General features: G+C 36.5%; 1 protein-coding gene across 1 annotated transcript in view; it reads right to left on the bottom strand.

Annotated features, from left to right (window-relative positions):
- Positions 1-25,180, bottom strand: part of FAM110A (family with sequence similarity 110 member A) — a 59,013-nt gene extending 33,833 nt beyond the window's left edge. Inside the window, exon 1 of the mRNA XM_051979500.1 lies at positions 24,928-25,180. The gene's annotated coding sequence lies outside the window, so the exon portion shown is untranslated. The remainder of the gene's footprint in view (positions 1-24,927) is intronic.
- Between the last annotated feature and the right edge of the window lie 54 nt (positions 25,181-25,234).

Genomic DNA, 25,234 nt, shown 5'->3' with positions numbered 1-25,234 from the left:
GTGGAGTTGTTACATCCTAAGCTTTTGTTACCCTTAAATTTAAGTGTAACCTAAATGGTATTAGTCACCCCTGCTCCCTCCTTTCTCCTTTGCTCCCTGCGTTCTGAGCTTAGGCCCACACACTCGTCTACCACATGATTCAAGGAAACCCTGGAACATCTGCTCTGGGAACCCACCCCACCCCCAGCCTCAATCTGGGCTGTGGGGAACAGAGGGGAATCTCAGCTGTTCCAGGCCCCTGGGGAGTCCTGGAGGCTGGCACGCGTCAGAGGAAAAAGTAAAGTGAGAAATCATTGGAGCACTGGGGCCTCTTACTCTACCAGCCCCTCCAAATTCATTAAGCTCCTTTGTCCTTTCCCCTCCTCCCAACCTCTCTTAGGACCAGAAAACTGCCTTTGTTTTCAGAAAGCCTAGTCCTAATGGTGTAGGGTGGAATCCAACATAGAATGAAAAATGATAGAACGTCAGAGATGGAAATAACATTAGAATACAGAATGTCAGAGCTGGAAGGGAGCTTAGAACATAAAATTTCAGTGCAAGAAGGGACTTCAGATACCTCATTTTTTCATCCCCACTCTTTCACTTATATTCAGTGTCTTCTTGATTACTGATTCTTTTCCTACTGACTACAAAGATGACCATGTCTCCCCCATCCTGAAAAAACCTTCATCTGATCCTTTCATCTTCACCATCATTCTATAATTCTTTTGTCTTTTATTAGCTAAACTCTTCTCAAAGAACATCTATAAGAGGTACTTCCACTTTTCTCTCACCCATCATCCTTCCCCCTAAACCCTGACCCCCATATACCTTCCCTATCACTGGGGGTAGGGGTGCAACACCATCCTCCTGATCCCTCAAGTTCTCAACTTCATAGCCTAGGAGTCATCATGGATTCCTCATCTGTTGCTACTTCAAGTCTCTCTCCACCCCAAGTCTACTTGGGCTTTCATTCAGCCACTAAAGTGATTTTCCTATAACACAAATGTGACCATGTCACATTCTACCCCAGCCCATCCAATCTCACTCAATAAACTCCAGTGGCTCCTTATTGCCTCCATGATCACGTGCAAACTGTTCTGTTTGATATTCCAAGCCCTTCACAACCTATCTCTGTCTTACTTTTCCAGTCTTCTAACAATTTATTTTCCAAGATGTACTCTTTGATCCAATGGACACTGGTCTCCTATCTGTTCCACTAACAGGACACTCCATCTCTTGGCTCCAGGTATTCCTCTGGCTGTCCCTCATGTTTGGATCTCGAATATCCCTCCTCTGTTCAGACTCATGACTTCCCTTGCTTCCATTAAATATTAACTAAAATTCTGCCTTCTATAGGAAGCTTTACCCAAACCTCTTAATTCCTGTGTTTTCTCTCTAGTAATTCCTATTTTTCCTGTATATAGCTTCTTTTGTATTTTTCTTTGCATGCTATTTGCCTTATTAGATTGTAAGTTCTTTAAGTGTCTTTGACAAGAAAACCCCAAATAGAGTCAGGAAGAGTTGGTTACACCTGAAAATGACTGAATAACAGCAACAAATGTGCCAGGCACATGATAAATATTATCTCATTTGATCTTTACAATAACACTTCAGGGAAGGTACAGTTATTGTTATTGTTATTGTTCTCATTTTTCCATGAAGAAACTAAGATAGAGAGAAGTTAAATGACTTACTGATAACTACTATTAAAAATAACTTACCTGGAAAACAGAGGAAAGATAATGTAAGAATTTTCAATTATCCCTAAAGATCATTAAAGAAATCATTAAAAAAAAAAAAAAAGCTATCCAGATTTATTCAAACCAGAGAGCAAAGTGAAAATAGAATAAATTCACTGATCACCTCTTGAAAAAAAAAATTCCATATTTAAAATACCCAGAAATAGCATAACAAAAAAATCCCAAGTTTTCAAGTTAAAGAAAAAAAATACTTTAAGCAGCCAAAAAGTTAAGTGCCAGGATCACATCAAATTTGCTGCAACTTTGCTAAAGGAAAAGAACTCTTGGAATTTTATTGTTCGGTCATTTTCAGTCATGTGCAATTCTTTGTAATCCCATTTGGGGTTTTCATGGCAAAGATATTGAGATGGTTTGCTATTTCTTTCTCTACATTTTACAAATGAAGAAACTGAAGCAAATAGGATTAAGTGACTTGCCCAGGATCACACAGCTAGTAAATATTTAAGGCTAGATTTGAACTAAGGCAGGTATGTCTTGATGTCAGGCCATGTATTCTATCTACTTTGCCCACTTACTCCCAAATCTTAAAAAATGATATTACAAAAGGTAAGTCACTTAATCTCTCTGTCACCACAAGCAATTCTCTCTCTCTTTTTTATTATTATAGCTTTTTATTTACAATATATATGCATGGGTAATTTTTCAGCATTGACCCTTGCAAAACCTTCTGTTCCAACTTTTCCCTTCTTCCCCCCACTCCCTCCCCTCGATAGCAGGTAGACCCATACATGTTAAATATGCTAAAGTATATGTTAAATACAATATGTTTACATATCCATACAGTTATTTTCAAGCAATTCTCTAAAAGCAATTAAAAATGTGAAAAAAAAAATTTTTTTAACAAATACCTATCTCTGCTAGAATAGGAATGCAAGGCCTAATCCAAATGTTGGGTCTCCTCTAATTAGTGAAAGATTTGGCCTGCTCCATTTCTGACCTGAGTACTGGTCACTCCCATCAGCACCACTTTCCCAGAAACTCCTATTAATTATGAATATTAATGCAGAACTTAATTTGGACACCTGATCTTCTTAGCCCTCTGTAGCTCACAACTCCTGAACTAGCCTCAGTGATCACAGGTAGGTTCCACCATACTTACAATGTCTTCCTTTAAACCTAAATTAGCTTCTCCTCTGTCTCTACCTATGGCTCCTAGTTCCTGCTTCTTTGTGATTTCTAATAATAACCTATGTTCTGTACCTACTGCCTCCCACTGCCAACCTGAGGCTAAGTAGAATAAGTCTAATCCTTCCACCTCAGGTTTGCAATATCCCTGAGAATAGGTAATACCCCCAATGATACCAATCATAATCCATCACTTTAGAACTCTTAACACTATTAGATTACCAACGGACCCTACAGGATATCTGCTAGTTAGCCATCTCCTCACTCCCAAATATGTGTTCAGCTATATATTTTTTCCGACCTCTCAAATATTTCCCTGTTAATGTCCTCTGTGACACTTCATCTTTATACTTTTTCTTTATAAATTATCTCAGCCCATTCACACCTATCATGGTCCTCTCTATTTTCCTTTAAAGAGCTTGGCAACATGTCCCTTCACTTCCTGCAAACAGAGAGAGGAAATGGAAGTAGTGTCAGATTTTATATTCTTGGGCTAAAAGATCACTGCAGATGGTGATTAAAGCCATGAAATTAAAGAAATACTTGCTCCTTGGAAGCAAAGTTATGGAAAAAGTCTGGATAACATACTAAAAACTAGCTACAACAATAACTATAAAAATATTATTTTTTTCCTTCAATTGATTCTCATATAGAATGATCTCTAAGCCATTCACCATTTTGGTCCTTATACTTTGAATATACAACAGTTCATCAATATCTTGCTAAAATATTGTATCCAGAAACGAACACAACCTTAAATGTGGTCTGACCAGAGCAGTGTATAAAGCGACTAATGGTTCCATATCCTAAAATACTCTATTTCTCCTAATTTACCCCCAAGAGAACATTAGTTTTGGGACTACCCCATTGCGTTGTTTTCTAATACCTTTCCAGATATTTAAAAAAATTATTTACTGCCTCAATCCACGTCATGTATTTGTGATCCATCTACTCCTTAGATCAGAAAAGGATCATTCTATGGGCCACTGAAATTACTTTTTTTTTTTTTTTTTTGCTGAGGCAGTTGGAGTTAAGTGACTTGCCCAGGGTCCCACAGCCAGGAAGTGTTAAGTGTCTGAGGCCAGAACTGAATTCAGGTCCTTCAGGGTTGGTGCTCTACCCACTGCACCCCCTAGCTGCCCCCCAAATTATTTTTTTATAGACCTCTTTGTAAATCTTGACTGTCCCTGACTTCCACCCCAGCATCAAATCAGGAAAAATCTTTTTCTTACTACATGTATGACATTTATTAAGTAACTAATATGCACAATATCCTATTTTGGACGCTGAGAATATAAATGTGAAGGAAGGACTGTTTCTGACTCCAAATAGCCTGGGACTTAGACCCCCGCAAGCCCACTTGAAAGTCCAGTGCTGACCTATGGCGACACCTTGTGGCCATCCCAGCAATAGTGCTTGTCCTCACCTGTCTGTGAGGCTCTGAGGAGGACGGAGGGCTTGCCCTGTCGCAGAGCAGGTGGAAGGGGAAGAAGGGACTGAAAACATATACTCGGAAACTGCCTCAAAAGTTACCGAATTGTATATGTCCTTGACCCGGTGATACCACTACTAGGCCAATGCCCCCAGGCATATCACAGAAAGAAAATGGTTGTAATCTCTCTCTCTCTGTCTCTCTCTCTCTCTCTGTTTCTATCTCTCTCTGTCTCTCTGTCTCTGTCTGTCTGTCTGTCTGTCTCTCTCTCTCTCTCTCTCTCTCTCTCTCTGTCTCTCTCTGTCTCTCTCTGTCTCTGTCTCTCTGTTTCTTCCTCTCTCTCTTTCTCTATGTCTTTCTTTGTCTGTCTCTCTCAGCAAAGAGCTGAAAACTAAGGGAGTACCCATCAATTGGGAAATGCTTGAACACAAGTTAGGTTATATAAATGTAGTGAAATACTGTTATGCTGTAAAAACAAAATAATGAAAGGAATAGTTTCGATGATATAAACTAATACAGAGTGAAATGAACAGAATCAAGAAAATAATTCATGCAATAACAAAATAGTGTAAAAATAGTTTTTCAGAGCAGGGGAGCCAACTTTGTTATAATAGCATTTACCGAGCAAATCAAAACAACACCACTATCTTGAACATCTCTAAAGGGATGTTCCCTCCCTGATGGATGGAGGTAGCCCAAGAGCCTGAATTTAGGCTTAGTCCATTGAACTTAGCTATCATTCCAGAAAGCCATTGACCTGAATCATAAGTCCCTGTGCAGATGTAGCCTGACTTCTACTCCTGCATAGTACAGAAGATCCAGAAAAGAAAATTCTTCTTCTTTTTTTTTTTTAAATAACTTTTTATTGATAGAATGCATGCCAGGGTAATTTTTTACAGCATTATCCCTTGCACTCACTTCTGTTCCGATTTTCCCCTTCCCTCCCTCCACCCCTTCCCCCAGATGGCAAGAGTCCTTTACATGTTGAATGGGTTGCAGTATATCCTAGATACAATATATGTGTGCAGAACCGAACAGTTCTCTTGTTGCACAGGGAGAAGGATTCAGAAGGTATAAATAACCCAGGAAGAAAAACAAAAATGCAAGCAGTTTATATTCATTTCCCAATGTTCTTTCTCTGGGTGTAGCTGCTTCTGTCCATCTTTGATCAATTAAGGCTCTCTTTATCGAAGAGATCCACTTCCATCAGGATACATCCTCATACAGTATCATTGTTGAGGTATATAATGATCTCCTGGTTCTGCTCATTTCACTCAGCATCAGTTCATGTAAGTCTCGCCAGTCCTCTCTGTATTCATCCTGCTGGTCATTCCTTACAGAACAATAATATTCCATAACATTCATATACCACAATTTACCCAGCCATTCTCCAATTGATGGGCATCCTTTCATTTTCCAGCTTCTAGCCACTACAAACAGGGCTGCCACAAACATTTTGGCAAGAAAATTCTTCTTATTAAAGTCTCTGTCATGATCAAAAACTGACAAAATTTTGTCAGTGGAAATGACATTAAAGAAGCATTACCTTTGACTTTGCTGCTACATTCTATGAACTATGGGACTTTTCCATCTGACTGGAAGCTGAAATTTCCTATTGTGTTGTGTTCCCCATTAGAATGTAAACTCCTTGAGAGTAAGGACTAACTTATTTTTCTCTATGTATCCTCAGTGTTTAGCACAATTTTTTACACATAGCAAATGCTTAATAAATGCTTTATTCACTTATCAATTCATCCAGTCCAAACAAACAATTTTGGAAGCTTTTTACAAACCATGATTTCAGAAGACTTATGATGAAACATGCTAATAGAGAAATGGTGAATTTGGGATATAAAAATGAAACATTTCATTTTTTACATAGTTAATAGAGAAATTTGATTTCCTAATTTTTAAAAAAGATTTTGGGGTTTTTTTTTCAATAGTGGTGAAGGGTTGGGAGGGAGAGAAAATCAATTTTTTATCACTGAAAAAGAAAATTTAAAACATTTTCCTCAAAAAAGCATAGTGTACTCTTCCCTGCTCATCCTGCCCACAGACCTAGATTACTTGGTAAATATTTCTTAAGCATAACTACATGCTAGACATTATGCTAGATGCTGGAGATAAATAGACAAAGACTAAAATCATCCTGTCCTCAAGAAGTTTATATTTTATGGGAGCAGAAAACATGCACATTGTGGGAATTATAGGAATTGAGTGAACTACATTTATTCCATCTTGTGACTCAGTTCTGGATCTGGCTCGGTTACTTTTCTACTCAATTATGAATCTAGTTCGACTTACGTTTTGTGAGAAAACTTTATTATTATGGAAATTGTGGGGGAAAAATCTTATTGTATTATTTGTCCCTGTGTGACTGTGAAATTAGAAAAAGTCAGATCAGAAGATTTATGCAAGGAGTTTTTTCAGAATTATATTTCTCAAGCAATCCATATGTCTTATTTAAACTGGTCCCTTACTGACCAATCAATTACTGTTTCCTTATTTCTTTGATTGAATATCTCTTTGGTTGAACTTGGTGGAGAAAGTGGGACACCTCTTTTTCTAATTTCAGGGAATTTAACCTGTTTTTTCTTCCCCTCTCAATTCAGAAAGCCTCTAATTAGAAATCAGATTACCTAATCTTTTATACTGGTTTATATTCTGTTCATTGTTTTCTTTTAATGCACACCAAAAATTCTGTCTTTCCCTATATCTGATGTCCAAAGAAAGTCAAGAAAACATGGTCCCAGTTTGTCATTCCATTGACATGTATTGCTTAATAAATAAATGCTTCAAAGCTCAAATCTGTTTCCTCAGATTTCACCCGTCACAACATAAGTTATCTTACAGACAATATTTACAAAGTAGATGAAAGATAATTTTGGAAGAAAAGGCACTAGGACCTAGGGAATATTTTTTAAAGGCTCCATGCAGAGTATAATGCTTGAGTTGAGTCTTGAAGAAAACAAGATTCTAAGAGGCAGAAGAGAGGAGAAACTACACTCCAACTACACAACTGATACAAAAAGCATAGACACAGGAGATGTGCGTGGGCAACAAGGATAGTTTGGTTAGATTATGGAGTACAAGAAGGAGAGTAATATAAAGCAAGACTGCAAAAGTAGGTTTGGGACAAGTTATAAAGGGCTTTAAATGTCAAAAAGACATCTTTATTTTGTATCCTAGTTTCAATTCCACAGAGTAAGATGCCCCACTGAGACCCCCAATTTCCTTTCCTATTTTTCTTCTTTTTGTGTGTTACCCATTAGATGGTAAGGTCCTTGACAGCAGGAACTTTCTCTTTCTCTCACTCTTTTTTATTAATTAATTGTATCTTCAGCATTTAAAATAGTGCCTGGCAAATAGTAGGCACTTTGTAAATATTTATTGAATATTGGATTGTATCCTAGACATAATAGGGAGCTGCTATAATTTATTGAATAGGAGATTGACATGGTCAAACCAGGGCTTTAGGGAAATCATTTTGGCAACTGTGTGGGGGATGGGTCGAAAAAGAAAATGATCTGAAGCAGGGAGACCAATTAAGAATCTATTACTATAATCCAGGAAAGAGGGTATGAGGGTATGAAGAACAGTACTGTGTCTATGATGTTAACAGACATGGAAGAATGATGTAGAGATAGAAATAAGATTTAATAATGGATTTCCCAATGAATATTTTGGGGAAGGGAATGAGGATTCAAGTATAATCCTGAGGTTATGAACCTAAGAATACTGAAACAATTATAATGCCTTTGACAGAAATGATGAAATTCAAAAGAGTTGATTTGAGGGGAGAAGCAGTTAGTTCTGTTTTGGACAGAACAGTTTGTGCTTATCAGTTGGACAGATTCCAGACTTTTAGGGACATAGCTCCCACCTCTTTGATAGACATTTTCCAATGGTACACATACTTCTATCCTCCACTTCCGTGCTAGATATGGAAATCTAGCCCAAGAAAAGCTTCCTCCTTCTATCTCTGCTCATTCATTCCTCAACCCTACCTCCTCCACAAGATCATACTCCAAATATGACCACCTCTTTCACTAGGCCCACTGGAACAATACTAACAATAATAGTACCAATAACTTTAGAGTGCTTTAAGTTCTTTGCAAATAGGATCTCATTTGATCAATAAATCTGGGAGGGAGATGCTACTATTATTTCCATTTTACAGAAGAGGAAACTTAGGCAGACAGAAGTTAGGTGGCCCATCTGAGGTCATACAGTTATAAGTGTCTAAGGCCAGATTTAAAATGAGATCTTTCTGATTTTCAGTTCTGGCATCTCTCCCCTGAGCAACAAACTTCCTTCCATTCCAGACATTTTTGTGTCTTGCTCCTTGCATTTTCTGTCACTCATTTTACTTGATCTTCACAAAGGTTAGTTCATTATGGCCATCTTTTCCAGCACTACTTGAATCCTCTCTGACATTCTGCAATGTTACCAGGGTAGGATTGAGAAGCCTTCTTGTTCCCTATGACTATTTTCAGAGCCAACCCTCTATCACTTCAGAAACCTTTTCTCCTTTGAGGTTCACATCCAAATTTCTCAAACTAATCCAGACTGCAATAACTCTACTAACCTCCTAGTCTTTCTCCCTTCTTTCTCCATGAATTCAATACCTACCTTATAGTTTTCCTCTTCACTTCAACTTCTGCCTTTCTATGAGGAAGCTTCAACATAAGTGGTGATGTTCTCTCAAATAAACTAACCTCCCAATTCCCCAATCTAAGTTCCATGACCTACTCCTCTATTCTACTCCAACCCTACAGAAGGATGGTTGTACCCTTGATCTTGCCATTATCCACAAATGTTCCATTTACATATTCAAGAACTATGAAATTACTTTATCTAACCATAAACTTTTGTAATTCAATTTTCCTTTGCTTTACTGCTCCTACATTTCATTTTCCTTCACCATCATGTTCAATCCTTTCCTTTCTCACTATCTCCTCAGTCCATCATCCCTACTTTGACTATACCATCTCTTTTTCCAATTTTGATTCCTTTGTATTGTAGCTTAATTCTACCCTATTTATTCTGTTTTCTCCTGTTAAGCCAAAGTGGCTTCATTTTGTGAATATAAGTTTCACCTCTGAACACTGACATTTCTGAATTTCATCTTCTTCAAATGCTTTCTGTAAAGTCCCCCATTCACAAGACATCAGCATATATCTTGATGTAATCACATCCTTTTCCCCTCTTGTATCATTTAAAAACTGTATAAAAGCCAAAGAGCACTGAGCTTCCAGATCCTTGCACTGGCTGAGAGCATTCAGCCAATTTGTTTCTGGAGCCACATGCCTTGAGAAAGAAATCATTGTTTGGATGTTATTTTCACTAACAGTTCCAGTGAGTCAGCCTAGAGGAAGCCACAAGACTTCATCAAAGGAACATCCTAAAGCTTCAGTAGAAATCTTACCCCAAGGGGCTTCTTCAGAAAGGACCACCCATCTTAGACCTCTACATCTCCCCAACTCCATGCGGACTTTGACCTCAAGGCCTTGATTGAGGCATAATGGGAATCACCCCCAGTAAACTGGCATCATCTTCTAGGATCAGGGAAAACTCCCAATATAGAAGAGAATGTCTGAGAGTCTTAGGAGGGCTTTGACAGAGGCATAATGGGAAAAAAAGGGAGCAGGGGAGATGGATCATGGTACTCTTAAGAAACCACTTTAGTAAGGAAAAACCAGAGAAGAAAGTAAATATTTTGGTGGTCCCAAAAAGGAGGTGATGCAGGCCATGAGGTGGGCTTCCACTTCAGAAGTTTTTTAGCATGCAAAAAAGTCTTTTTATCTTGGAGAAATTTGAAGGGAAATGCTTCATTACTCATTAAACAAACAAACAAAAAACTGCTGTCAACCAGAATCTAGAAAGAATACAGAAGAGTGGAATCTCAAAATAGCTCTCCCAGCTATTGATAATATTTAGTAGAGAAATACTCTCACTGACTTTTAAATTAAATTTTCAGTGGGAAATAAGAAGGAAAACTGAAAGTATTTCTTTCTCTCTGTTTTTAAAAGCCTGGCAAGGTTGGAGATTGCAGAAATAAAGACAGACAAGAAAAGGAAGGAAATATTTTTCCTGACTTGTAGAATTTTATGGTATTATAAACTAATTAGAGACTAAATTTATAACTGGAAGGTAATATAGTGACTGTAAATTTCCAAATTGTTGAAACATCTTTGTGGATTTGGAAGGTTTGCAGCTAGGATTAGATTAAGCACAAACAACACACACCTCTCTCCTCTTGGCGGAGGATAGATGGATTGTTATAGAAAAAGTTGATTTCAATTTCTAGAGAATAAGCAGCACTGAAATTGGTTTGAAAGGATTCAACAGAATCTAATTGTGTAGGCAAATTAATAGTTAAGTCATCCTAAATTGAAATAGACTATTGTTGTAAGTGGAATTGGACAAAGATCTAGTAAATCATGTTTTGCTTTGTTTTGTTTCTGAGTGTTTTATTTTATTTGCAGAGCAAACTTAACAATAGAATAGCCAAAGACCTACTAGTTCAAGTGAGATACAGCTCCTCTTTATAAGCATAGAACAAAGAACAGAACTAGATTAGTGAGGAAATAATACAATTGGTTACAAGGTTCACAGTATCATGGGTTTGAGGACAACGTGATTAGCTACAGAGCTGAGGAATGGAGAAATATATGAGTGGTTGGAAATTGAGATCGAGAAAATGATCAACAACCCATCTTCCCTCCCATGACTAAAAAAACTTCATTGAACCCATCTGCAAAATTAGCAATTAATAAATCAGATTTCTTTGGATAACAAACCAGGCAACCTTGAAGCATAATAACTTTGTACTGTAAAGATACTATCCTAGAAGGAAGTGTCTACCCACATCCCTTAAGGATAGCAGATTTCCTTGAGGCAAAAAGAGATTAGCAGGAGAACTGGATTTCTAACCTTAACTCATTACAGGCTAGCAAAATTTCTGCACTAAGTTCAGAGATAAAGAGTCATGGTTTAATCAACTTTAATTAATTGTAAATAGGATCAATAAAAATTATACAAAATCAATTTATGCAACTCGAGAAGTAAAGATTTAGCAATTAATTGTGATTTTATAAGGAAATTCACAATATTAGACTAGAATATGATTAAAATAATGGGATGACTGAAGAGAATGCCTTAAAAATCTGAATTGGCAAGCCATTCTCCAATTGATAACTGGTCAAAGGATAGGAACAGAAAATTTTCAGATGAAATTGAAACCATTTTTAGTCATATGAAAAGATGTTTTAAATCACTATTGATCAGAGAAATGAAAATTAAGACAACTCTGAGATATTACTATACACCTCTCAGATTGGCTAAAATTACAGGAAAAGATAATGACGAATATTGGAGGGGATATGGAAAAACTGGGACATCAATACACTGTTGGTGGAATTATGAATTATGAATGGATCAAACCATTCTGGAGAGCAATATGGAACTCTGCCCAAAGGGCTGTCAAATTGCATGCCCTTTGATCCAGCAGTGTTTCTACTGGGCTTATATCCCAAAGAGATCTTAAAGGAGGGAAAGGGACTCATATGTGCAAAAATGTTTATGGCAGTCCTTTTTATAGTAGCAGAATCAGGAGATCATTATACATGGCAACAAGACTATACAAAGATCAATTCTGATGGATGTGGCTCTTTTCAACAATGAGATGATTCAAGGATGATGAGAGCCATCTACACCTAGAGAGAGGACTGTAGAAACTGAGTGTGGTTCATAATATAGCATTTTCACTATTTTTTGTTATTGTTTGCTTGCATTTTTTTTTCTGATTTTTTTTTTCTTGTTTGATTTGATTTTTCTTGTGCAGCAAGATAATTGTATAAATATGAATGCTTATATTGGATTTAACATATATTTCTACCATGTTTAACATATAGTGCCATGAAGAGGAGAGTTTGGAAGAGGGAAGGGAATTGGAACACAAGGTTTTTTTTTGTTTTGTTTTGTTTTTAAATTTTAATAGCTTTTTATTTACAAGTTATATGCATGGGTAATTTTACAGCATTGACAATTGCCAAATCTTTTGATCCCATTTTTCCCCTCCTTCCCCACCACCCCCTCCCCTAGATGGCAGGATGACCAATACATGTTAAATATATTAGAGTATAAATTAAATACAAAATAGGTATACATGTCCAAACCATTATTTTGCTGTACAAAAAGAATCGGACTCCGAAATATTGTACAATTAGCCTGTGAAGGAAATCAAAAATGCAGGCGGGCAAAAATATAGGGATTGGGAATTCGATGTAATGGTTCTTAGTCATCTCCCAGAGTTCTTTCGCTGGGTGTAGCTTGTTCAGTTCATTACTGCTCTATTGGAACTGATTTGGTTCATCTCATTGCTGAGTATGGCCAGGTCCATCAGAATTGATCATCATATAGTATTGTTGTTGAAGTATATAATAATCTCCTGGTTCTGCTCGTTTCACTCAGCATCAGTTCGTGTAAGTCTTTCCAGGCCTTTCTGAAATCATCCTGCTGGTCATTTCTTACAGACCAATAATATTCCATATTATTCATATATTACAATTTATTCAGCCATTCTCCCATTGATGGGCATCTACTCAATTTCAAGTTTTTGGCCACTACAAAGAGGGCTGCCACAAACATTCTTGCACATACAGGTCCCTTTCTCTTTTTTAGGATCTTTTTGGGATATAAGCCCAGTAGAAACACCACTAGATCAAAGGGTATGCACAGTTTGATAACTTTTTGAGCATGGTTCCAAATTGCTCTCCAGAATGGCTGGATATAATCACAATTCCACCAACAATGTATTAGTGTCCCTGTTTTCCCACATCCCTTCCAACATTCTGCATTATTTTTCCCTGTCATTCTAGCCAGTCTGACAGGTGTGTAGGGAACACAAGGTTTTGCAAGGATTAATGTTGAAAAATTATCCTTGCATATGTTTTGAAAATAAAAAACTTTAATTAAAAAAAAAAGTGAAAAAGAAATCTGAATTGGCCAAATGGAAAATAATGTACAAAAAAGTCATTGAAGAGAAGAAGTCAAAAATCACAATGGGTCAAATGGAATTCATGTATAAAAATACACTAGAAAAAAAAAAAAAGAACTCCCTCAAAATGTAGAATTGGCCAAATGGAAACGGGTACAAAAGCTCACTAAAGAAAATAATTCCTTTAAAATTAGAATTGAGGAAGTGGAAGCTAATGACTCCATGAAACATCAAGAAACCATAAAACAAAATTCAAAGAAATAAAAACTAGGCGGGGAGAAAGTGAGATATCTTATTGGAAAATAAATCTTTGTATTCTGACTGCTTTTTGTCTTGGAGAGAAGGAAGGAGAAGGGTAAAGGAAGGAGGGAGAAAAAAATAAGAATTATTGGACTACTTGAAAGCCATGATTTAAAAAAAAAAAAAAAAGAGCCTAGAGAGACTCTTTAAAGAAATTGTGGGTTTTTTTTTAAATTACTCTGATATTTTAGATCCAGAGCATAAAATAGAAGTTGAAAAAATTCTTCACTCCCCTCCTAAAAGAAATACCCAAATGAAAACTCCCAGTTTTTCCCAGTCAAATTTCAGAGTACTCAGAGCAAGGAGAAAATATTGCAAGTAGCCATAAAGAAACAATTCAAATATCATGAAACCACAATTAGAATCACATAAGATCTAGCAATTTCTACAATAAAGATTCAGAAGGCTTGGAACATGATATTCCAGATAGCAAAGGATCTAGATTTACAATCAAGAATACTTTTTCCAGCAAAACTGACTATCATTCTTCTGGGGGAATGAGGGGTGGGAGGTGGGATGGATATGCAATGAAATGGAGGACTTTAAGTATTTCTGACGAAAAGAACAGAACTAAATTTTTTTGTAAATACTTTCAAATAAAAGATTCAAGAGAAGCATAAAAAGTTAAACAGAAAAGAGAAATCATTAGAGATCCAATAAAGTTAACCTGTTAACATGCTTTAAAAAGAAAAAGAAACAAACAAACAAAAGAAATAATGGGTTGTAGGTAAGTAGTGAAGGTAAAGAAACAAGGAATCAGTAAAATGGAAAGTTAGTTTTTAAGTTGTTAAGTTTTAATCAAAGTTCATTGAACAGAAAAAAACTTGCAAGAGCAAAGATTTAAATAAGTAGATATAGGAAGAGAAAGTTGGAAAGTCCTTTTTCACTAGAAGTATGACTGTTGGGTTTGAAAGAAAAGGGTTTGGAGTTTTGAAAAGAAGCTTAAGAAGAATTTGATTTCCTTGAGATTTTAAATGTTATCATTTGTGATTGCAAATCCAGATTTTATTTGATTTGCTGTCTTGGGAAGGGAAGGAGATTAAGGGAGGAAGAAAAAATTTGAAATTCAAAATCTTACCAAAATGAATGTTGAAAACTATCTCTACATGTAATTAGAAAAATAAAATATTATTGAGGGAAAAAATTTTGAAACTAAATTATATTATGATCTCATTTACAATGACATGTTCTCCTATGAGGATAATTGTGGTAAATCAGAACTTAATGCAAAAATACATTTGCTATTTGGTATTAAAGCAATATACTGGAAAAATTCATGGATCAGGAAAACCTGAGTTCAACTTTGGTTTCAGAAATTATTAGTTGTGTGAACTTAAGCAAGTAATTTCACCACAATTTCCAAAATTTCTTAATTTGTAAATGGAATAATAATAGCATCTATCTCCCAGGGTTGTTATAAGGATCAAGTGACATGATAATTTTAAAATGCTGAACATAGTTCCTGGCACATGGTAAGCACTATATAAATGTTAACTATTAATATGTTTATTAAGTGTAATTATTTTATATTGGGCTTTGCATGTGATTGGTACAGAATAGCAAATCAATAGAAGGTGATTTTTATATATATAATATTTATACACACATATATGAAGATTCAGAAATGCATTCAAATGAAATAGTGTTTATGTTATTACTAGGCTTCAATTTTTTTTCTTGTTTTGTGAAATTTGGGAAGCTATTGTATCAGAAAAGCAGTTAGAGACATAATGTCTTTTCATTTGGATGCTGATAGATTATGAAGTGAACTGTAAAACTTAAATATTAATGGAGCATATTTTGCTTTAAAATAGATAACAAATAGTAACTATTGAGAGAAAAATAGCAAAGACCTCTCTAGTTATCTTTATCTGTAAGGTTCCTTTGAACTTTCTATTTGGGCATGGTTTTAAGATATTATCAGTGCTGCTGACAACAGTTCAGTTTCATTAGATGATCTGATCATTATGAATTTGTATCTGTTAATAGAACCAATAGAACTTCAATTCAAAGATTTCATTTTGCCTTAGATATTAGTAGAAATATGGATAGTCTAGAGAATTATTGCAGTCGGTATTTTCCTGGAATTTTTGAGTGAAACTACCATGTATGAATTATGTGCATAAACCTCCAGAATGTGATCTTTATATGTAATTGAAAAAATTAGATACTATTGAGAGGGACAGAGAATGGCAGAAGGAAGAAAAGGAAGGAGGAAGGAAGAAAAGAAAGAAGGAAGGAAGAGAGGAAGAGAGGGAAAGAGAGAGGAAGGAAGGAAGGAAGGAAAAGAGGGAGGGAAGGAGGGAAGAAGGGAGACATGTGTTGCCCAACTGCAAGTTCCAGTGGGGCAGCTCTGCTCACACAGGTTGTTTGTCCTTCATTCTCAAAGAGGACTTCTGGGAGATAATGATGCTACATACCTGTGAACTGGATTTCAGTGAGGAAGGGCTGTGAAACGTCACTTTCTCCCTCAAGTGCTGGGCACATGACAATGTTCTTTTTTTTTTTTTTTTTTTTTTTTTTTTTTTACTGTTTTTTGGAATAAAATTAATTAAATTTTTTTAAAGTTTTTTTTTTTTTCTTAAGTAGATTCTCATGCTTCCTTTACTATTTGGTCCATTCTGGTTTTTAAGGTATTACTTTTTTTATGTGCTTCTTTTACCAAGCTTTTGACTTCTCAGATTATATCAGGAGAATCTGGGTTCTACTCCAAGTCTTCTTGATTTTTTACCAGTCTATGTTTACCCTGAAGTGCAAATTTGTTCTGTTTGTTAGGGGAAATCTGGAGAGCTTGAAATTTCCCAACCTACTCTGCCATCTTCCCAGAATTCTCCCAGAAAAAATTTTTAAAAAGTAGAATTGATCAAATGGGAAGTCATATAAAAATTCACTGAAGAAAAGAACTTCTTAAAAAGTAGAATTGACCAAATGCAAAAGAAGATGCAAAAGCTCATTGAAGAAAATAATTCCTTAAAAATTAAAATTGGCCAAGTGTAAGCTATCGACTCCTTGAGAAATAAAAAAAGCAATAAAACAAAATCAAAAGAATGAAAAAAAGATGAAAATGTGAAATACATCATTGGAAAAATAATTGACCTGGAAAATAAATCCCTGAGAGATAATTTAAGAATTATTGTACTATGTGAAAGTCATAATCAAAAAAAAGAGCCTAGACATCATCTTTCCAGAAATCCAGGAAAAACTGTCTTGTTATTCTAGAATCAAAGGGTAAACTATAAACATTATAGCCAAATTCCAGCGTTCCCAGATCAAGGAGAAAATATTACAAACACTCAGAAAGAAACAATTCAAGTATTGTGGAGCTAGAATCAAGATAACACAAGATTTAGCAGCTTCTACTTAAAGAATTGGGCTTGGAATATGATATTCCAGAGAGCAAAGGAGCTAGGATTACAACCAAGAAGCATCTACTAAGCAAAATTGAACATAATCCTTCAAGAGGAAAAAAAAAAAAAAGGATATTCAGTGAAATAGAGGATTTCCAACTATTCCTGGTAAAAAAGATCAGAGATGAATAGAAAGTTTGACTTTCAAAAAGAAAGAGAAGTATAAAAACATAAATAGATAAGAAATCACAAGAGATTCAATAAGGTTAAACTGTTTACATTCCTACATAGGAAGATGTTTGCTGTTGTTATTCTTATTTCCTTCTCAAAGAGGACTAATGACATCAGGAGGGTGATGTCTTGACTTGCAAGTGATTTGCATTTAAGTTTTGTAGAGCTGAGCAAAGTTATCAGGTTCATTTTCTCCTCCAGAGCCATCTGGATCCAGTAGCCAGATATAGATCAAGATGACTAGAGATGGCTCTAGATGCAGTGGGAGACTGCCAGAGAAACTGAGCAAGACAGAGATTAGAGACCAATTTAATAGTTTATTAAATGGAGAGATATACTGGGACCACATGGATCTTGGTCCCAAGGCTGAATGAGACTATCATCTCAAAGAATCCAGCACTAAGTATCAGACAGCAAGCTTTTTTATGGGATAACAAGAACAATGACATAATGGGGGAAGTACCTGGATGGGGATAACCTAATGAGGGGAGACACCTAGGATGACATAATGGAGGAAGGTACTGGAGAGCTTACTGATATTCTAATGATGTCTAAAATGGATAAAGACCTTTATCCCATTAAACATTAAGAGGGAATAATAAATAATAAATAAGGAAATAAGTATAGCCTAAAGTCTAAGGCATAAGACCATTATTTTATCAAACATTAGGAGGAAATGGTTATAACCTGAGGCAGAGTAACTAAATCAAACATTAAGAGGGAAAGGTTATAACCTGAGGCAGATAGGACAATGAGGAAACTAGGTCAGGACATCAAAATGAAACTGTGACACAACCTGTTAAGCTAAGGTTTTTCCTAAGTCTCACTTAGTCTGAGGCTACATCCATGCAGTAATTGAGAAGAGGTAAAAATTGAGGCAAATATGGCCTACTTTGTCTTCACAAAAGAACCAAGCAAGGAGGGGAAAATCCTCAGAGTTTTTGGTCAGAACAAAAACATTTGCTATTTATACTCACTATGAGCCTTGAAAACCCAAACAAAAGACTAGGAGAGGCTTGAACTGGAGCCTATCATTATTCAATCAACGAAAGCCAGAGTGATTTGAGTTTAAAGGCATAGTGAAGTAACCCTATTTAAATCCCAATGGATTTTCTGGAGTTCTATGTCAAGAAATCACAAATGAAACTACAAGGGGCAGAAGAGTTGATTATCCCAGTTATTTTTTAATGATAGAATAAATAAATAGGAAAGAGAAAAAAAAATCTAGTCCTCAAACCCAAGATATTTTATGAAAAATTTATATTTCTTTTAACTCCTAAGAACTTTCTCATTATTAAGGCAGTTAGAAGTGCATATAGAGAGATGACATGGACATGAATCAAATATGATGGAATTATATCTAAAAATAAAATTAATGGGTGAGAAAGAGAAATGTACTGGAAGAAGGGAAAAGTGAGGGGTAGAATGAGGTAAACTATGTCATATAAAGGAAATGTGAAAGAGCTTATACTATTGTACAAGCTGGGAAGATGCTGGTAGTGAGGAAAGCACTTGAACATTAATCTCATTGAAATTGATTCAAAGAGAGAATAATATACAACTTCAGTTGGGTATAGAAATCTATCTAATCCTACAGAAAAGTTGGAGGGTTAAGAGATAAAAGAGGGAAGGAATGCTGATAGAAGGGAGGGGAAATTGGAGAAAGTGGTAATCAGAAGCAAAACACTTATGAGGATGGACAAGGTGAAAGGAGAGACAGAGAGAGAAAGAGAAAAGACAGACAGAAAAGAATAAATAGGGTCAAAAATGGTGCAGGGAAATATTCAGTAATCATAGCTCTGAAAAAATTTATAGCAAATCTATGATAAAGGCCTCATTTCTCAAATACATAGAGAACTGAGTCAAATTTACACAGATAGGAGCAATTCCTCAATTGATAAATGGTCAAAGGAACATTTCTAGATGAAGTAACCAAAATTATCTATAGTTACAAGAAAAAAAATGCTCTAAATTTTTATTGGTTAGAGAAATGTCAATTAAAACAACTCTAAGATATCATTCCATACCCATCAGATCAATTAATATAACAGAAAAGGAAAAAGACAAAGGTTGAAGGGAATGTGGGAAAATTAAGACACTAATGCATTTTTGGTAGAGTTATGATTCAACTATTCTGGAGATTGGTTCTTTTCAACAATGAGGTGATTCAGGACAATTCCAATGGACTTGTGATGGAATGAGCCATCTGCATCCAAAAAGAGGAGGGTAGGGACTGAATGTGGATCACAAAATAGTATTTGCAGCTTTTTTTGTTGTTTGCTTGCTTTTTGTTTTCTTTCTCATTTTTTTTTCTTTTTGATCAGATTTTTCTTGTGCAGTAAAATAAATGTGGAAATATGTTTAGAAGAATTGCACATTTAAGATACATTAGATTACTTGTTGTCTAAGGGAAGAGGGTGGAAGGAAGGGAGGGAGAAAAACTTGAAACGCAGGGTTTTGCAAGGATAAATGTTAAAAAAAATTATTTTTGCATGTATTTTGAAAATTAAAAGCTATTATTAAAAATAAAAATAAAAAATGAAAAGAGAAAACAAGATGTTAATTTTGTTTGTTCAGAAACTGCAGTTTCAAATAATCAAAGCAATCCATTTTATTTTTTTGTCATTGCCTTTTTCCCTTCTTTGGTTAAGAATACATTTCTCACCTATAGCTGAGAGAAGTACATGATGGCCATGGCCAGTTGTTTCTGAGCTGGCCTCTAATGATCTGGAGGAAAGAGGGGGGTGATGTCTTTGCACAGCTCTAACTCACTTAAATCTAACTCATTCTAGGTGTCATTAGTCACCTTCTGGAATGAAGGGTAAACAACAATCTGTGAGGAGATGCTTCCCCGGGGGACATACTAGGGCAACTCCAATTGTTACTTTTTCTTTCCCCCTCTACCTCTGTCCACATAGGGAGTCATAACCCTTACATGTGAATGCTCTGTCCAAAGGAATATAAATTGTGACTGCTTATATTTTCAAAATATCTTGGGATTTAAGGCCTAGATTTTTCTTTCCTACTTATTTATTTGATCATTATGTTGTTAGTTTTGTTTTTTTTTTTTTTTAATGGAGACAAATTAACTCTCTTGTCTTAGTTTTCATTTATGTTTCTTGAAATATGGCTCTTAAAAACAAGGCTTTCTTAAAGCCCATATGGACTCAAATGACTTTAAACTCAAATTGCCCTGGTTTTTCACTGATTGACCAATAATAGACCCAGTTCAAGCCTTCCTGGGTCATTCTTTGGGTTTTGATGGCTCAGAGTGAGTATAAATAGCAATTGTTTCTGTGTGGCCAGAAACTCTGAAGGTCTTTTTTTTGTGAAGGCAAAATAGGCTATACTTTACTTCAGTTCTTTCCTAGCCTTCATCATTGAATTGCCTCAAAATGAGACTTAGGAAAGACCATAGCTTTATTTTTTTCCCCTTTATTAAAGCTTTTTATTTTTCAAAACATATGCATGGGCAATTATTCAACATTAGCTCTTGCAAAACCTTGTGTTCCAATTTTTGTCCCCTTTCCCCCACCCTCTCTGTTATGGGCCACAACTGGAAACAAGGTACTAAGTGGAATTGAGGAGTCGATAGTTAAATCTAGTTTAGCTTTGATTTAATAACAACAAATAATGGTTTCCTAGGGATATAATGATTGGTGTATACTCAGTGTGGTGTATATAAGCAAGAAACTCCCAGGGCCAGAAAAGATAAGCCCACTAGAAGCTCTTGGAGGCTGAGACAGATTCATTCCATTGTCTACCTTTGTGGTGGCTGGAGGCTGAAGCACAAACCTTTGGATTCAGAGATTCAGAGAGACTTGTGAAGGCTGGAGCACAAACCTTGGACTCAGACAGATTCATCCCATCTCACACCGCCTTGGTGGCAGGCTCTCCTCCTTCGCTTCTCCATTGAAACCAAGACTCCGGAAGGCCTCCAGAAAACTAGCTGATCCTCAAATGAAGGTGATAGGATTTTGAAGGAGATAATTGGACTTACACCACTCCCCTAGACGGTAAGTAGTCCAATATATGTTAAACATAGTAGAAATATATGTTAAATCCAATATGTGCATGCATATTTATACAAGGGTGAATGCTATGTTGTGAACCAAACTCAGTTCTCTCTCTGGCTGTATTCATCACTAAACAATTGGAACTGAAGACTGGAGCTTTAAAAAGGCCAGGGTCTCCAACTGCATACAGGGCCATCTCCAGTATTTCCAATGGACATTTTGGGGATTGGTGATTTTGTACAACTGCCTCCAATAGTAGTAGAAGCTGCCTCCCTGAAGGACCCAATAGATCAGATCCAATTGGGTAATGCTGACTCTTTTTCTTCCTCCTCCTCCATTTCCTCTGTCCACAAAGAAAAACATACTATATGGGTGCTCTATCCAAGGGAAAGTTGTGACTGATTATGTTTGCAAGGTATTTTGGGGCTTAGGGTCTAGATTTTTTTTCTTCATTTATTCATTTCATCATTGTATTGTTGGTTTGGTTTTTTTTTTTTGTTTGTTTTTGTTTTTGTTTTTTTTTTATTGAGGACAATTAACTCTCTCATCTTTGGTTATTTTCATTTATGATTTCTTGAAATATGGCTCTGAAAAAAACAGGCTTTCTTAATGCTCATATGTTCTCAAATGGCTTTAAATTCAACTCGCCCTTGCTTCTCACTGATTGACCAATAACAGGCCCCAGTCCAAGCCTTCCTTGATCATTGCTTGGATTTTGATGGCTCTGAGTGAATATAAATAGCAACTGTACCAAGTCTTAATTACTGAATGAGTGTACCCTTAGACCTGGAAAGATTTTAACTAAGCCAAGGTCTCCCACTGCGTACAAAGCCATCTCCAGTCATCTTGATCCATATCTGGCCACTAGTCACAGATGACTCCTCTGAAGGAAAAAGTAAAGCCCAGTTCTACCAAACTTAAATCCAAATTACCAGATTACCAAATTACTTGGAAGTCATCCTCCTCCTGATGTCATTGGTCCTCTTTAAGAAAGAAGGACAAGCAAGGACATGATCTTGGCTAAGTTTTTTTTAAATAATATATTTATTATTTCGGTAACATTTCCAGTTAGAATGTATTGTAGAATGTAGAGGAGCATCTTGCCACATTGCTTTTTAGTTTTCCCAACAGTTTTTATCGAATGGACAGCTTTTCACCTCTCCTCAGCAAGTTTTGTTTTTCACTTTATTAAATACTAAGTTCCTTTGTTTCTGAGTTTTACTGTGTTTAGAGTGTTCTGTTGATCTATCTCTTTATTTTTTTTAACCCATGACTGCCACTTAATAATATACTTTGAGACCTGGAAGTGCTAATGCCATTCTCCCTCCACTATTCTCTTCATCATTTCCTTTATCAAATCAACATTGTTGGGTTTTTTTTTAAACTGCCATGAGACATTAGTGATTCAGTTTGTACTTGAAAATCACTAAGACCTTTAATTATTTTTATTCAAGCTGTGATCTAGCTACACCTTCTCCATTCTCTACCTATACAGTTAATCATTTTGGAATTCAAGTTTAACCAATTCCCTTTAGGAGTCTATTACATTTATTTTAGGAGTTCATGGGGCAGCTAGATGGATCAAGCACTGTGCCTGGAGTCAAGGAGACGTAAAGTCCAGTCTCACCTCAAATATTTCCTAGCTGTGTGGCTCTGGGCAAGGCACTCAACCTTTGTTTGCCTCCATTGTTTTTCAACTGTAAAATGGGGACTATCAAAGCACTTACCTTATAGGGTTAACACATTATTAGACACAGAATAGGTATTTAATAAATGCTTGTCCCCTTCCCTTATCCCAGTGTGGTCTCTTAAGCAGAGCTAGAGTCCTTTAGTCTATGATTTCACAGGTATAGGAAACATTCAAAGTAAATTGGTGGTCCTGCAGTTACTCAATGATTAAGCCATTTGTCTTTGTCTACAACCACTATGAGTTAGGATTCCAGGATTTAAATCTAGGATATCCTCTACAGGGTGAGCATTAAATAAATGATCATCATTTTATTCGACATGGCCAGTTATTCTATTCAATTGTGAACTCCAAGGCTATGACCTGGAACCTGTTATCAAGGAGGTTATACTAAGCAACTATTTCATTTTGTGATAGGTGCTGTGGAGAATACAAAGAAATATAGACAATGGTCTTTGCCCTCAAAGAATTTGCAGTCTTGGGGGATAAGGATCTTGTCTTAGACTAGTAAACAATTAATAATACAAGACCATATGGAACAGTGAAGTTTTAGAGTCTCATGGAAAGAGGATTAGAATGTTTAGAAGAATTGCACATGTTTAGCTTGCTGTTTGGGGGAGAGAAGGTAGTAAGGAAGGGAGAAAAATATGAAACATGAGGTTTTGCAAAGGTGAATGTTGAAAATTGTTTTGCATGTATTTTGAAAAGTAAAAAACTATTAAAGAAAGGATTAGTGAGTTTTGACTGCCAGAAGACATTAGTGATTCAGGTTGTAGTGAAAAATCATCATTCCCTCTGATTACTGTGTGACTTTGGGAAAGTCACATAATTATTCTGGGCCTCAGTTTACTTAACTGTCAAAAGAAAATGGACTGAATCATTTTCCACACTTCATCCCACTCTAACAAACTGTGTTCTAGGTTCCCTCCCTTTCAGTTCTTACATTCTATCAGCACTGAAGCAACACTTGATGAGCATTTAATCTTCATATTCTAAATGAGGAAACCAAGTCTGAGAGAGTTTAGGTGATTTATCAGTCAAGTAATTAGCAGTTCAAGACAGAAGTCTAGGTTGACTAGTCAGGTTTCTCCCAGCTGTAACACACTCAATTCTAGGATCCTTTCCAATTCTGATCATCAAAGTCCTTTTCAGCAGAATGAACAGTATCCCTTACGCTTCAGAGAAGGCAAATGTAGGGAAGAATACTACTCTTCCTGATGAACTTCATCAGGAGCTGGAGCAGGGATACACTGGTGCATAGATAAAAACTGCTCAACTTGGAAGGATGAAAAGCAAGCTCAATTCCCTGACTCAAGCCCTAATACCCAAGGGCACTCGTAGAATATGAGACAAAAAGGAACTTAGAAAATAGTTTATCAAAGCTAGAAGGTTCCTATTGGCTATCTAGATCAACATTTCATTTTATATTTGAGGCTCAGAGAGGAAAGTACTTTTCAAGGTCACAGAAAATTGGAGGCAGAGTTAGGACCAGTATTCAGATTCTGGGGCTGTATTAAGATCACCTTAGACCCCAGATCATTTTATTTTTCTGATCCCACTCAATCATCTTTAAATTCTGACTCCCAACTATCCCATCCCTAGCCAGGAGGTCACATTCCTAGATGTCTAATCAAACCAGAATCCCTTTAGTCCCTGGGAGAGGCAATGAAGGAAAAGGGGTGGAGGGTAAATTAGAGGGAAGGTTATCACCTGTTAGCTAAAGGTATCAGGTGACCCTGGAATCCTCAGTTCAATTTCCTTGGGTCCCCAAGCAAGAAACAGGGGACAAGTTAATGCTTAGCTGCCAGTATGCCCCTCCTGAGAGGAGACCAGGAACCTGCTATTCAGGTAACCCAGGGTGGAAGAAGCACTGAGTAAAAGGAGAGACCGGTACCTGGAGAGATGGAGAAGGTGCCCTAGCGTCTACTACGACAAGACAGACAATGAGAGACAGACAGAAACAGAGACAGAAATTTCTCAGTGCTTTTTCATCCACTTCCAAGTAGTTAAGATGGGATAAGGAAGTTTTTGGTGGACTTCCCCTACCTTCCTTTAGTCCCAGACCTTGGTAGGAACAGGACGGACAAGGTCTTGATAGGCTCCTTGTTCCAGGCTTCTTTTTTCTCCTCCCCAGTAGATCTGGCAAGGTGACAGGGGCACTCCCCCAACTCCTTCACGTCCTCCCCCCCCCCTTCATCTCCACCCATTGGAGCGGGAAGGGGGATGAGGGATAGGGAAAGGGGAGGAACAGGGGAAGCTAGGGGAGGGGGTTAATTCAGAGGAACCCAGAGAATGGTTTATGAATCCCTCCCCTGCTGGGGCGTGCTGGAACTGACCTTGCTCAGATGTCTGG

Source organism: Antechinus flavipes, chromosome 2 (genome assembly GCF_016432865.1).
Source record: "Antechinus flavipes isolate AdamAnt ecotype Samford, QLD, Australia chromosome 2, AdamAnt_v2, whole genome shotgun sequence".
NCBI classification, from domain to species: domain Eukaryota; kingdom Metazoa; phylum Chordata; class Mammalia; order Dasyuromorphia; family Dasyuridae; genus Antechinus; species Antechinus flavipes.
The sequence above is the reverse complement of the archived record's forward strand: the minus strand, read 5'-3'. Positions and strand labels throughout refer to the sequence as shown.